The following is a 13,694-nucleotide window of genomic DNA, read 5'->3' on the forward strand; positions in this document are numbered from 1 at the left end:
GTTAATTTTTTTGTTTTTTTTTTTTATTTTTATTTTATTTTGTGTGTTTAGTAGAAATAAATAGACCCGAATAATGTATGCCTCGAAGTATAGGTCACCTAGAAGAGTAGTCCAACCGATCACTTGGAAAGATAGCTTTGAACACACTAAAAACCTCTCCGATCTCTAGTCAAGTCTAAATTTAGTGCATGCTAATCTAGTTGGAATGATATAGGCATTAGGATATATCATTTCAATAATAATAAAAAAAAAATCCTACCTGAAAAATGTTCAACCTTTAGAACCCACTTAGAAAAGGCCAAACACAAACATGCGCTCTACCTCACTAAAACGCGAGCCATTGAAAGAATATTCCCACAAAAAGCCCAGGAACTAGCAAGGAGGTCATAACTTTTCAATTCTTTGAGGGATTTACTGTTTTTATTTGGTTTCCTCCAAGTCCGAGAAAGAATACCAAAACAAAGTTGAACACCGTATTTGTTTCAGTTTTGTTCATTTATTTTGCGTCTAAAGAAAAACAAAAAATTGAGAAAAAAAAAAGAAGAAAAAGAAAAAAAATGGCATGTATATTAGTTATCTATTTTTGTTGAGTCTATGGTGTTTACACTTTTAGTGAGGACTTGGAGGAATTTTTCATGTGTCGATAAGAGAATATATATTAGTTATCTATTTTTGTTGAGTCTATGGTGTTTTCACTTTTAGTGTGGACTTGGAGGAATTTTCATGTGTCAATAAGAGAATGTAAGTGATATGGGAGATGTGTGATTGACGTGTGGTTTGCTCACTTTTGAGTTTGTGTGTGAGTTCGTGATGGTGAGAATTGGTATTGCGATTCCTTGCTAGAATCACTTTGAGTCACTAGAAATTTCATATCATATTGTGACTCTAGCCTTGACATTATAAGCCTTTAAGACCTATTGACTAGCTAGAAATGATAGTGAAAATTGGAGATCAAGGGAGACGAGGGGGCATATATGTGTGTCGAATAAAAAAAATTCTCATTTATAGTTTTTTTTTTTTTTTTTTTTGTGCTCTCTTGATTGTGATTGTGAAGATTATGAGACTTGGTGTCCAAAATTTCTCGAGACGAGTAAGCATTGAAAAATGGTCTAAGGTACACAAGCATGACTTCTTTCACATTCCGTAGTTGACTTACAGTTTAAAATCGTGAATTTTCATGTGAATGTAAGTCTAGAGATTTAAAATAGAGGAAAACATGAGTTAGTCGATGTGTTTCAAGCACTGAGATTTACCCGGGTCGTTTAGATAGTTTATTTAGTGTGTTTGAGTTATTTTTGTCGTTTGAGGTGATGCTTTAAGTTTAGGGGGATTTTATAGGTGCATTTATCACGCATAAAAATCTTATTTCTCGGCTTAAAACTAGCAAGTCCTTAGGTATTTTTGATAGCTTTTGTTTGTTTTTAATGAATTACAGGTTTAAAGGAGTATGCAAGCTTGTCTAAGCTCTATGAAGTCATTTCTCGAAAAAAAAAACGAAACAAACATGAGTCAAAATGGAGCAAGACGGCATATTGGAAAAACCAATGCTGGGAAGATTAACTCATCACGGTTCCATGTTGTCGTATCGTGGAGCCATGATTCCCACCGCGGCGCACTTAACATCTTCCATAGAGTGTGGTATTTAACGTTACACATCGCGGCAGGATGAAAATCCGCCGCGGCGCGATGGAGACATTTTCTGAAGTGTTTGTTTCATGTTTTTTTTAGTGAATCTAGACCATTGAATCTCATTTTAAGTCCCAGATAACTTCGAAAAATAATAAAAAAGCTTATATATAGAATTCTTATGATCTAAATTCATCACTTTACTGTTTCTCTTAGTTTCTCTTTTGCTTTAGCTTTTTATTATTGTGCTTGGCAGAGATGGAGATTGGAGAACCGTCTTCATCAACACCATTTCATCAACAAATACATTTTTTTATTCTTCTTCATTTAATCTCTTGAACTCCCATTTTTATTAATAATATTTATTATGCCTTTCTTTTCTTTATTTTCGAGTTTTTCTTTTTCATCTATTTATGTTCTTTTCGACGCCATGCACTAAGCCCCTTCAAAGCTATGGCGTAGCGAGTCTTAGATACAGTTATGGATTCCTATTTATATATTGAAGTATTTATTTTCATTACATATTGCTTTGCTTAGTTCAATTATATGCTTCATGCTTGTATGAGATTAGCGACCTTGTGCATGATTTTTTTTATTTCGACTTGATTCTTGAGATAGATTAGGTTGTTAGTGATTTTGAATTGAATTACCATAATACATTCCTAGGCTAGATATAGGTAGGCTATTATGGAATCGTGTGTACGTTCTTGAATTTAATGCTTACCTATTATGGAATCGTGTGTACGTTCTTGAATTTAATGCTTACCATATTTTTAGGAGGTGAGATCGAGAGACGATATTCCGGCATAGGTAATTGTTGCTAGATGCTCGAGACAGATATAGTGACATTAGAATTCTGAACGTTATTAGCAAAGTATGCATGCAATAAATCGTGCACGAATTCCGTAAATCAAACCGTTAGATAGACTCGTGAAACCACAGCCTGGCCTTCGCATACTTGTACAACCATCTTTAATTGCTTTATTTATTTAATTTTTCTTCTAAAAAAGGTTTCATGACATCTTTTTTCTCTCATCAAAGTTTAATTTGTTCTAGTTACTTTGAATTATTAATTAAACTTAGTCCTCATGGGATTCGACTCGTTCTTACGATATGTTGCTTTTGCTATCACGTGCACTTGCATGTGCGAGAATTACGCAATAGAATCTAGTTTCTTAGTCACTCTTTTTTTTCTTCCACTTGTTGTGTTCATGGTCCGCGATCTCATACAGTGCTTGGGACAATCCTTAGGGATGGGAGACTCTATGTCTTGGATGAACTCAAAGTATTACATGTTGCTGCCTCTAGTGTGGATTTTTTTTTCTGCATCATTCGTCGTCTAATTGTTATTTGTGACATTCTCATTTCAGTCACGTTTTAGTGTCTCATTTGTGTTTTTTTATTTTCACCGGAGTTTTAAGAAATTTGAACTCCCATGATATTTCCGATTGTAGTGAATTGTAAACTTGAAAAAAATTCAACTTCACCATTTCAAAAAACGTTTCGTCGTCTCTAGCTCCTTTTGATATTTTGCATCCTGATGTATGGGGACCTACCTTCGTGTACACAAAGGGTGGTTTTAGATATTATGTTTTATTTATGGGTCCATTAGAAAAATATCAAACTTAAGCTTTAACATTGCTAAATAGACAACGTTTGGTAAATCTTAGGTAAATAGCAACTTTAAAACGCAAATCTTAGATACGTAGCCATGTTCATACGTATATCTTAGGTAAATAGCCACTTTCATATACCAAACGTTGGCTATTTACCTAAGATTTAAATATGAAAATGGCTATTTACCTATGATTTATCAAACGTTGGCTATTGAGCAATGTGAAATGTTTAAGTTTGCTATTTTCTTAATTTTCTATTTATTTATTGATGATTTCACTCCCCTACACTTGGGTTTATTTATTGTAAAGGATAGCAAGGGTGATAGATGTCACAAAGTTTTTGTGTAATATATCATTCGTGCTTTATAACTTTTTTCGGTTGATCTTTTCTTGTTATATAATTTTGTTTTGTAACCACGGTTTATCTCTGTCATAGGTGAGGCCTATTAATAAAAGCCCGTGGAACTTCCACGTTTGTTTATATAAATGAAATTTGGGTTTATCTTATGAAGTGTCGATCTGAATGTTTTGGGTATTTATCATAATTTTAGAGCTCTCGTAAAAACAAAACACTCTGCTATCATTAGGTGTTTTTCGTTTTCTTCATTAGAGTATGAATATCCATCATCGTTGTTACTGATGTTAGAGACACCAAGTGATATAGTACTTGACTGGGGACTCGAAGTAATCCCCTTATCTTTATATCCGATCGGCATGCCCTTTTCGTCATCATCAATTATGACATTGATAGACTCCATAAGCACATTGGTGCGCTTGTTGAAGACTCTGAACGCATGATCGTTGGTACAATATCCTTGAAAGATGCCTTCACCTTAGCATCCCACTACTTTCTCAAACCTCGATCTGCTAAGATGTAGCAGGTACTTCCAAAATCATGAAAGTATTTGACACTAGGCTTCCACCCCCCCCCCCCCCCCCCCCCCCCCCCCCCCCCATATTTTATAGTTTGTGGAAGAAGATCCAGGTCGAAAGGACACCTTATTGTGTATGTAGTAAGCAGTGTTCACAACCGCAACCAAAAACCTGTAGGAGATCTTCTTGTTATGGAGCAAGAGACGTGCCATCTATTGAATGGTCATGTTCTTTCTTTCCACAATACCTTTTTAGTGAGGAGTTATAAGAGATGAAAACTCATGAGTAATTCCTTCTTAGTTACAGTGCTCTGTAAATTGGCCGTTCTCAAATTATCTACCATGATCACTCCTTATGCACACTTTTCTTCTTGTGGATGATTCCTTTCCATGTTCAAGTCCGAGGCTCAAGTACAATGGAATACCTAAAATGCATCAGGTTTTTCTCTCGGAAATTCAACCCATGTGTACCTGGAAAAGTTATCAACACACAAGGATGTACTTCCTCCCCCATGGACTATCCACTTGCATATGAGAGGCTATGATCTGTTTACTAACTTGTAATTTTCCGCATATCCTTCCTTCCTTTATCTTAAGAGCAAGAAGCCCACGAACTGCTTCTTTAGAGACAATCTTTGCCAAACCTCTCAAATTTAAATGACCAAGCCTCATGTGCCATAAGTCTGTGACATCTTCTCTGCTTATTAGACAAGCAGTAGAAGGGATAGTAGATTGAGCATTCCAAAGATAGCAATTATCCGGAGATCTTGATCCCTTCATGAAGATGGAATCATCCCTGCGGATAATAGAGTAGTCATCCTTAGTGAAGGGTCACAGTCATGTCTTGATCATGTAGTTTACTAATGCTAATTAGATAAGCTTTGAGACCTTATCCCAGAAGGATATTGCCAAGAACAGGCAGAGTAGAGACATTCAACTTTCCCTTTCCAACTATTGTACCTATTGTTCCACCACCAAACGTGATATGTTCTCTTGAACAGGACTTCACATTGTTCAGATAAGACTCTTCACCTGTCATATGACGCGAAAACCCACTGTCAAAATACCAATCCTCTCTAGCTGTAGCTTTTAAAGACGTATACGCCCCCATAGCTCCATGGTTTGTCTTGATTCTCCACTCACTATTAACCGCCCTGGGAGGGTTATTGATGGTCTTCTCTGTTAGGTCAATCTTCACTCGAGGAGACCACCTTTGAGAAAATGGAGTATGATGCCTATGTCCTGCACCTTAAGACTTTCTTTCCAAATACCATTCATAGAGGGAGAAGCGAAATGAATGAATATGCCCCCATCTCCCACAATAGTGGCTTCTCTAGTCATTTGTGGGATAGAAAAGATAGACTCCATTTTCTGATGTTTTTCTACTTGGTGGAGACATTAATGGAGACATCCGATAATTGATTTTGAGTGAGATACAAACATTGTTTTCTAAGAGGAGTTGGAAGATGACTGATATCCAAGACCTCTGTGACTGGAGGAGGGTTGTCTCATCTTCAAGGGGTCATTTAAGTTGGATGTTCCTGAACTGAACATCTGGACAAACATCGTCATGACACAGAGATCACTTGAGAGATTCACACTTTTCTTCTTCAAATGAGTATTCACCTCCAAGAGATTTGTCTTTTCAGTGAGAAGGACTTAAATCTTTTCTTTTAGGGAATCAAGATAGTCATTCTTTAATTATGCAATCATCTCCAGTAGATTGAAATCACTAGCCTCAAGATATTCCATTCAGTTTTCAGTTTTGTATGCTTCAAGAAGCACTTCATCACTCAGTTCGTCATCATTGGGGAATGCCACGAGAGGGACATTAGAGGAGCTGGCTTGTGAGACAGTAGACATAGCCTTCTTCTCATCCGAGATTAGATCAAGAGATTCAGAGATCTTGGAGGTAAATGCAAAAAGTTGATTACACCATTCTCATAGGAGTCGCTATCTTCATCACTAGGAGTGAAGTTGAAATTCTTCCACTACCTCTTCTAATATTACTTTTAAGTATGTGACACTATTAAATTGGTTTTTTTTATACACTTTCTATTGTTTTCACATTACCTTTTGAGTATACTTCAATACTGAAGATATATATAAAAAAACATATATACATATATTTTAGCTAAATACATATCTGCTTTTAAACTTATTAATTATGAAATACTTAACTTTTGTGTTACCGACTTAAGGAATGCCTTTATGTCCTATGCGTATATATGCTTTTGGTTAGCATGTAATATCTTTTGAATGCTTTAAGTAAATAAATATAACTCCATAATTACGCACCTAAAATATTAGGTTTGACCTTTACGAAGATCAATTAGAAAAGAATATTACCCACGTTACTCTGATAAGTTGTCGATTGTTATTCGGCAAATAATTCAACCGTTCCAAAAAAAAAAGAGAGAGAGAGTTAGTTATCTTTTCAAAACTCTCCCTCTTTCCCATATAAGTCTATATCTTTTCCTCTTTATTTTTTTTCCTTCACCGAACCATAAACCCTAACTTTTCTCCCCACAATATTTTAGAGTCCTAAGAAGTTCTAGGAACACCTTTACAACGTTTTTCCAAGGTATCTTCTGCAATTTATTGATAGGTTAATCTTTTCTTTTGCATGCGGTTGTTTTCTTTATGGGAGAAGATATTGTTTTTTTTAATATAGAGTAGTGATCCATATGCACATGTTGGTATCTAAAAAAAAGGAAGAGAAGAAAACCTCAGTCTTTTATATAAACGTTCATAATGGTTAATCTCCGTTAATACCTATTGTTTTTTATTACATTTTGGACAGTAAGGAAACGCCTTGTTTTAAATATCTAAAGGTTTTATTTTAATTTGATATTCTCACTTACGAATATTCAAAATGTTTTCGGCATAGTTTTAAAATTTCATTATTTTTAGCCTAACCGTTTTTGTTATAAAAATAATTTACGATCGGGGCGCAGACAATTTTATTTCTGTTTCCCGCAGCATGGTTTTGTAATTTTTAAAATTTGTATTTCCGTTTCAAATGTTGGTTATTTTCAAATTTGTTTTATTTTAAAGTCTAAACTTTATAAGTAAATGAAATGATGTTTTAGAAAAAAATTATCCACTATTTTTTTAAGTAAAAGAATTAAGCTTAGTATGACGGTCCGGAAAGCCGGGTCGTCACAGTTTGTATCAGAGCAATGAACCTATGACCACCCTCGCTATTCGATCGCACGGCTGCATCCCCTACTTCAGTAAGTTAGTTTGTTTGATTGTGTTTATTTCGAAGTTTTTTTTTCTTTTCACTTAGATACATATGTCGAAGAATTTGAGGACAGCCACCTGAGAGGTTCAAGCAGACCGTAAGGCCTTTGAAGCCTTCATGAACACTATTCCCCCAACACTTTTCGGAGACGTAAGACCAAATGATTTTGCACTTGCTTGGTGTACAAACATGGAGGAACGTTTCCACCTGCTAAAGATACGTGGTGCTTTGCAGCTCAGTATGGTAGCATGCCAAGTTAAGGTCCCAGCACTGTCCTATTTGAAGGAGAAGCTCAGGAAACACCCAAGTGCAGAGTGGAATATAATGAAGGAAGGTATCCTACGCAACTTCACCACAAAAGGATTTGACGAAAAGATCACGAGACAGATCTATCGTCAAAATTCCGTGACATGGAGGATGATGCCTGAAGAAATGTTCGAGGATGACTACCACCGGTTTAATAGCACTTTTAGCCGCCGGCCAGAATCAATTACCAATGAAGAGCTGATTCAGCTATTTTGGGATAAGCTATCCGATTTTGAGAAAAATATAGGGAAAGCTAAATTTTGCAAACCCCCTTCGAAGCCTTCTGGATCTACGCTTGAAGAATTCCTTTCAGACATGGAATTCCTCATATATCAGTCGGCATGGCTTAGAAGAAATTGTCCTTCCGGGATGATGATGAAGATGTAGATGGAGACTAACTGGATGATTGGAGGATGGGATCACTCGGAGAAGAATCGGAGGAAGACCTTTCTGAAGATGATCCAGACGAATATTAAATTCATCTTGCTATTCTAGACTTTTGATTTATTTGTCTTTCCCTAAAGTTTGAAATACCTTTTATACTCTTGTTATGGTTTTGGTTTTCCTTTAGTTTGAGTGATATGCTCGAATTGGATTGCGTGTTTTAGTTTTTTTTATATGGGAAACGCACTCTTATTAAAAAAGTTTTATGTATGGAGTATGTTTGTGTGATTTTTTTTTCTATAATCGATCATAATAGTTCTAGTAGCCAAAAATCATAATCATGAATATGTCTTCAAGAGTTTAGATGGAAAACATCCATGCTGCTCGTGGACGGAGTAGAGGAAGGGCACGAGGCTGAGGAAGAGGAAGAGGCAAAGTTGCCATTGAGGTTCCTAATCAAGATGCCCCTTAGGCTGCCTCTTTCACCGAACAACAAGAAGTAGAACATCCACATGGCCCTGCCCCTGCTGGTCAGCAAGCTGGCCAACCTGATCTAGCAGTTCTAGTTACCACCTTACTACATCGTATCGAAGCTCAAGAAGCTGAGATACACGAGTTGAGGAACCAACTTCATCAGGAAAATGAAGAGGTTGAAGAAGGGGAACAACCACCACCACCAGCCCATGTTCCAATGCATGCGGCGCCACAAGCTGTTCCTCAGGGTGTACCTCCAATGGGTCAAGTCAATGTTGCTCTTGACCTATTCGAGAGGTTCAGAAGGATGAGAACCTCGAATTTGAAGGATAGACCGACCCGTTAGTAGCAGATGAATGGATACCGGAGATCAAGACGATCTTCAACTTCATGAACATAACCGAGCAGGAGAAGGTCATATGTGCCTCATTTGTCATGAAGAAAGACGCGCGTTACTGGTGGAAAACAGTGGCAACAAGGAGGGATGTGCGAACTATGACTTGGGATGAATTTTTAGAAGAGTTCACCAAGAAGTATTTCAATATGAGGGCAATGAATGTTCAACAGAAAGAGTTTGCGGAACTGAAACAAGGCTCGATGACCGTGACTAAGACGGTTAGTAAGTTCAACCAATTGGCGAGACCGTGTCCACACTTGGTTTTGATAGAGACCGAAAGGGTCAGACATATGATGAACATGTTCCGACCAGAGTTGGCTTTAGCCATTGATAGTGGAAGTCATCCACCTACCACGGTTGCCGATTGTCTCGAACGTGCCATGCGAGCTGAGTATCACTTGATCCAACTTAACTGCAACAATCAAGGCTTCAGGGCGCAATCCCATGGAAATTGGAATGAGAAGAAAAGGACTCATCCCGGTAATGGAGGTAATGCCAAAAACAAAGTCAAAGTAGAGGGAACAAATTTTCTAGTATTCAAGACTTGTGGAAATATGCATCCTGGAGAGTGCCGGAGAGAGGGACCGTGACCTGCTTCAAGTGTGGTCAGCCGGGTCACTTCCTCAAGGACTGCCCGAAGCCGAATTTTGTTCAGAGTGGACAGTACCAGCCTCAAAATCAGAACGGGCGACTCAACTACATGCCGATTGCACTAGAAAAGCCAAAAATCTCTTTGGGTCATTTGGAAGCACATACATCCACCCAAATGCCACCACCAGCTCAAGCTCGTATCTATGCCTACACCAACGTCGATGCCTTAACCAGCTCTTCGAATGTAGTACCAGGTCAGCTCCCTATAGCTCATCTTGATACTTTAGTATCGTTTGACTCTGGTGCTATGCATTGCTTTTTTCGTTAGAACTGCCTAGGAGATTAGGCGATAGTGTAGTGAAAACTAAGAAGGTTTTCAGGACGGCATTACCGTCTTGCAATATGTTGTTATCGGAATACTGTCTCAAAGATGTATCGATAATTATAAGTGGACAAGATGTTGTCAATGGTGCCCACAAGAAGAGTTGTAGTCTTTATTTTGAACATTTGATGTAATAAAGTCTCATGAAGACTCTTGCTTGTAATTGCCTATTCATTCATTAATAAAGTTGAAACGTTCATTCAAACTTCCTTGTCTGAAGCTTTATGATAAAACCATAGTCTTTTAGTCCATAAACAAACTAAACAACTCACGAAGAGACAAATGTAGATTTGCATGAACAAACTCTTCGTAGTTTGCTTAAAACGATATATTCGCAATCTTAGGGTCAAAGGACTATTGACCTCAGTATGATTGTTAGAAGAATCTATGATGTCTGGTTATGAGGCATTGAGAGTTGGGGACTCTATAGTTCTTCTAGGTATCTTCCGAAGGTACTGAATTGACCAGTGCACTTCTAGAGACAATATAAGAACAAACCATTTAACCTCTTATGTCTCGAAGTCACTATGTATGAATTGCATCATGCTTACCTTAATCCTGAAATGAGACATGCCATTTCACACCTTAGTATTCTCATTTGAGAAAGTCAAAGTTCGGACTCACTATGTGATTCCGAACAAGGCCTATTGGTGAAGTACTAAGTTGTGAGTCTGTCATGAGTAACTTTGTGAAGTTCTCATAGATATGGAATTCATGTACAAGATTGCTGAAATGCAATGTATGTCACCTCATGCTTTGTTCCTTGGAGTGTGAATAAATGAATTGGCCAGTGTCCAAATTGAGTCCTGACTCTTTTGGATGAAACAATGTGACTTGTTAGCTCCTCGTCAATATATTGTTTCTAACTTATTCACAAGCGACAAAGGAGTTGAGGAAATAACAGCTAGAAGGGTAAAATGGTAATTTAGTAAATCCCGACTAGCTGATGACATTCATGAAGGGTAAACATAGATAATATTCAGTGGATCCGCTCATTACAATTAGGTGAATTCTTGAGTAGAAAATAAATTCATTTGAACCGAGAGATTTTCAGTGTCAGCTCTTTAGTGGAGTCAGTTGGCATTAAGCTAAACTTGGAAAAGGTTTGTGAACTTTTGAGTCCAAGTGTTTAGCTAAAGCTTTGTTCATTTGGGTCCATGAGGTCACTGTCACGAATCACATCGATAGGAATAGTTAAACTGGAAGCTAAGTCAAAACAAGAACGAAAATAGTGAAAAGGGTATTTTTGTCTTTTGAGACAAACGATGAAATGAATGTCAATAAATTTTTGACAAGGTCATTTTATGACATGTTTCACTCGGCCATGACTTGATCATTGGGCCTTGTGAATTAATTTCATTTCATAAGAATTTTATTGAAAATTCTTATTGGGCCTTTTTCATGTTGTCATGAACAAATGGAAAAGCTTCTAGAAGCCCATTCTAGAAGGACATAGGCGCCCAACATACCCAACCAAGAGAGAATATTTTGTGCATAAATGTATCAAGATACTTGCCAAAAGAAAAAGAGGAAACAAATTTGCATGAGGATGCTATATGGAATTCGGCCAAGAGAGAGACAAGGCAAGGCATGGAACAAAATAGGAAACTATTCCAAGACTTAATGAAGTCTATTTTGGCCGAGCTCCTCAAGGAAAAGAAAGAGGAAATTGGCTCATTTTATAGAAGAGGAAACTACCTTATTGAAGGTGAGACCTCTCCTATAAATAGGAGCCTCATTCTTCTCATTTTCATTCATCCAAGTTTAAGAGATTTGAGAGACTCTCTCTCTAGAACTTTGGCCGAAAATCCTCTCTCTCTCTCTCTAGTTTATTTTCGATTATTTCTTGTCTTGGCACCTAGGTCCTCACTCGACCTAGTGTTTAGCTCTGCGACTTCGAGACTCGTTCTCAAGTCGTAGTGTTTAAAAGTGCCCACTCACTGATTCCTTCTTTTCGAGTGATTTAGTGATAGAAACTTTCGTGGTTGCTCGAGGTGCCGAGGAAAGAAAGAGAGACGTGCTGCGAGGGGAGACGAGCGTTGCAACTTTCCAAAAGCTTCTACAAGGTTCAAGCTTCAAGAAAGGTTAGTAACTTTAATAGCTCATATTAGTTTTTATTTACATGTACATGCTCTTGTCTAGGTTAGTAAAAACTAGTTTTACTTAAAAAGAAAATTTTTAAAATTCCGCCGCTTAACGAAGCGTTAAACTTTTTCTTAAACCCTAGATCGATTCCAACAAATGGTATCAGAGCTATGGTCAAAGGAATGCATGTGCATGTTTTTAAATTATGAGCTTGAAAATCGTTTTCGAAAGTTTACTAATTTTGTGACAAGTTAGAATTGTAATCTTAGATTTTTTTTAATTTATTGCTCATACCGTTAAATTAAAAACCATGTTGATTTTCTATGAGTTTGGGATGATGTTAAAACACATTAGAATCAGTTCTAAAAGTTTTTAATTTTTTATATTGAAAAACGTGTTTTAAAGGTTTGAGAATTTTCGAGTAAAATTTTGTGACTAGTTTTGTTATCTTGCTAGTTTCTTATTTTTACTTGAATCGTTTTATGCTTGTTGTTATTTCTTTTATGCCTTGTTATTACCTTGCTAATAAAACACAAATAAAAGCTTTAAACAACATCTTAAAACGTTCCGTTACACTTGATTCTTTTTCGCACCTAAGTAGGACCAAGCTTAAATTTATTTCTTTTTCTTCGAGCTGGAGTAAACCCGCATTAAAAGTGGCATACCTCTCTGCTCAGAAATCGAAATTTCATGATTCTTGAATCAAATTAAAGCTCTGTCTGGCCTCTGTCCAATGCCACCGGTTTCGGCTCAAAAGGACATCGGAGCCGCCAGATATGGCGATTTTACTCCGAGGTGCGCGGCTGTCTGAAACTCCAGTTTTTTAGAAATCCGGATTTTCAAACCCCACTACCATGAGTTATAGAACTCTAATGAGAAAACTTTCTTGAGCAAAAATGTTTTTTATATGATTATAAACATGATGTGTAAAGATTAAAAGTTTTGATTTTTGAAAGATTAATTGAAATTGAATTTTTACAAAACTAGTTTGAATTTTGAAAAACCGTTTTCACTTTCAAACTTGAAAATATTTTGTCATCCAAATCAAATAAGTTTTCAAAATGTTTTCAAAACTATATCTATATCACATATGTTCAAAATCTATATGCTCTTGAAAATTTGAGTGGGAGGTCTCCTTGTAGACAAGCCGAAAAATAAAAAGATGTGTAATCTCAAACTTTCAAGTGTTCGAGTGAGTTGAAGTTCACACTTCCCTCACGCACTTTCCCGAAATAGAAAATAGGAAAAGATCGAGTATGTACCTTGTGCCTTTATGCACTAATACTGCTCTGAACATGTCGATCTAGGATTCTCTTCTAGTTGTCCGCTCTGTCGCTCTCTAACTAGGAAATTTGTTTCCGAAATTATAAGAGTCGATGAACCAACTCCAAAAACTAAGTGGGAGGGTTATATTCGTTGTTTGTAACCCGCGATCCCCAACACTAGTGAAAGATGCAATAACGTGGGACTAAGAGCCGCTCTTGCGACCCTCACTTAAATGTGAGTACTCCAAGGCGTTATTGCTTCGATCATTGCTCAATGAGCTACGTCCGAGAGTGATGCAATGATGGCAAGGCCTCCCCTTGGGGGATTGTTTTTCAAAGCTGATCTTTTGGACTAAGTGGTTGGTTGCACGCTTAGGCTCAATCCCTAGTATCCTCCCTTGAGGCTCTGCGAAAGGATGTGAGTGATCAAACCAATTTACAAGGTGGCT

Source organism: Urtica dioica, chromosome 5 (genome assembly GCF_054948205.1).
Source record: "Urtica dioica subsp. dioica isolate 48M chromosome 5, U.dioica_male_clone48M_v1_H2, whole genome shotgun sequence".
Lineage (NCBI taxonomy): Eukaryota > Viridiplantae > Streptophyta > Magnoliopsida > Rosales > Urticaceae > Urtica > Urtica dioica.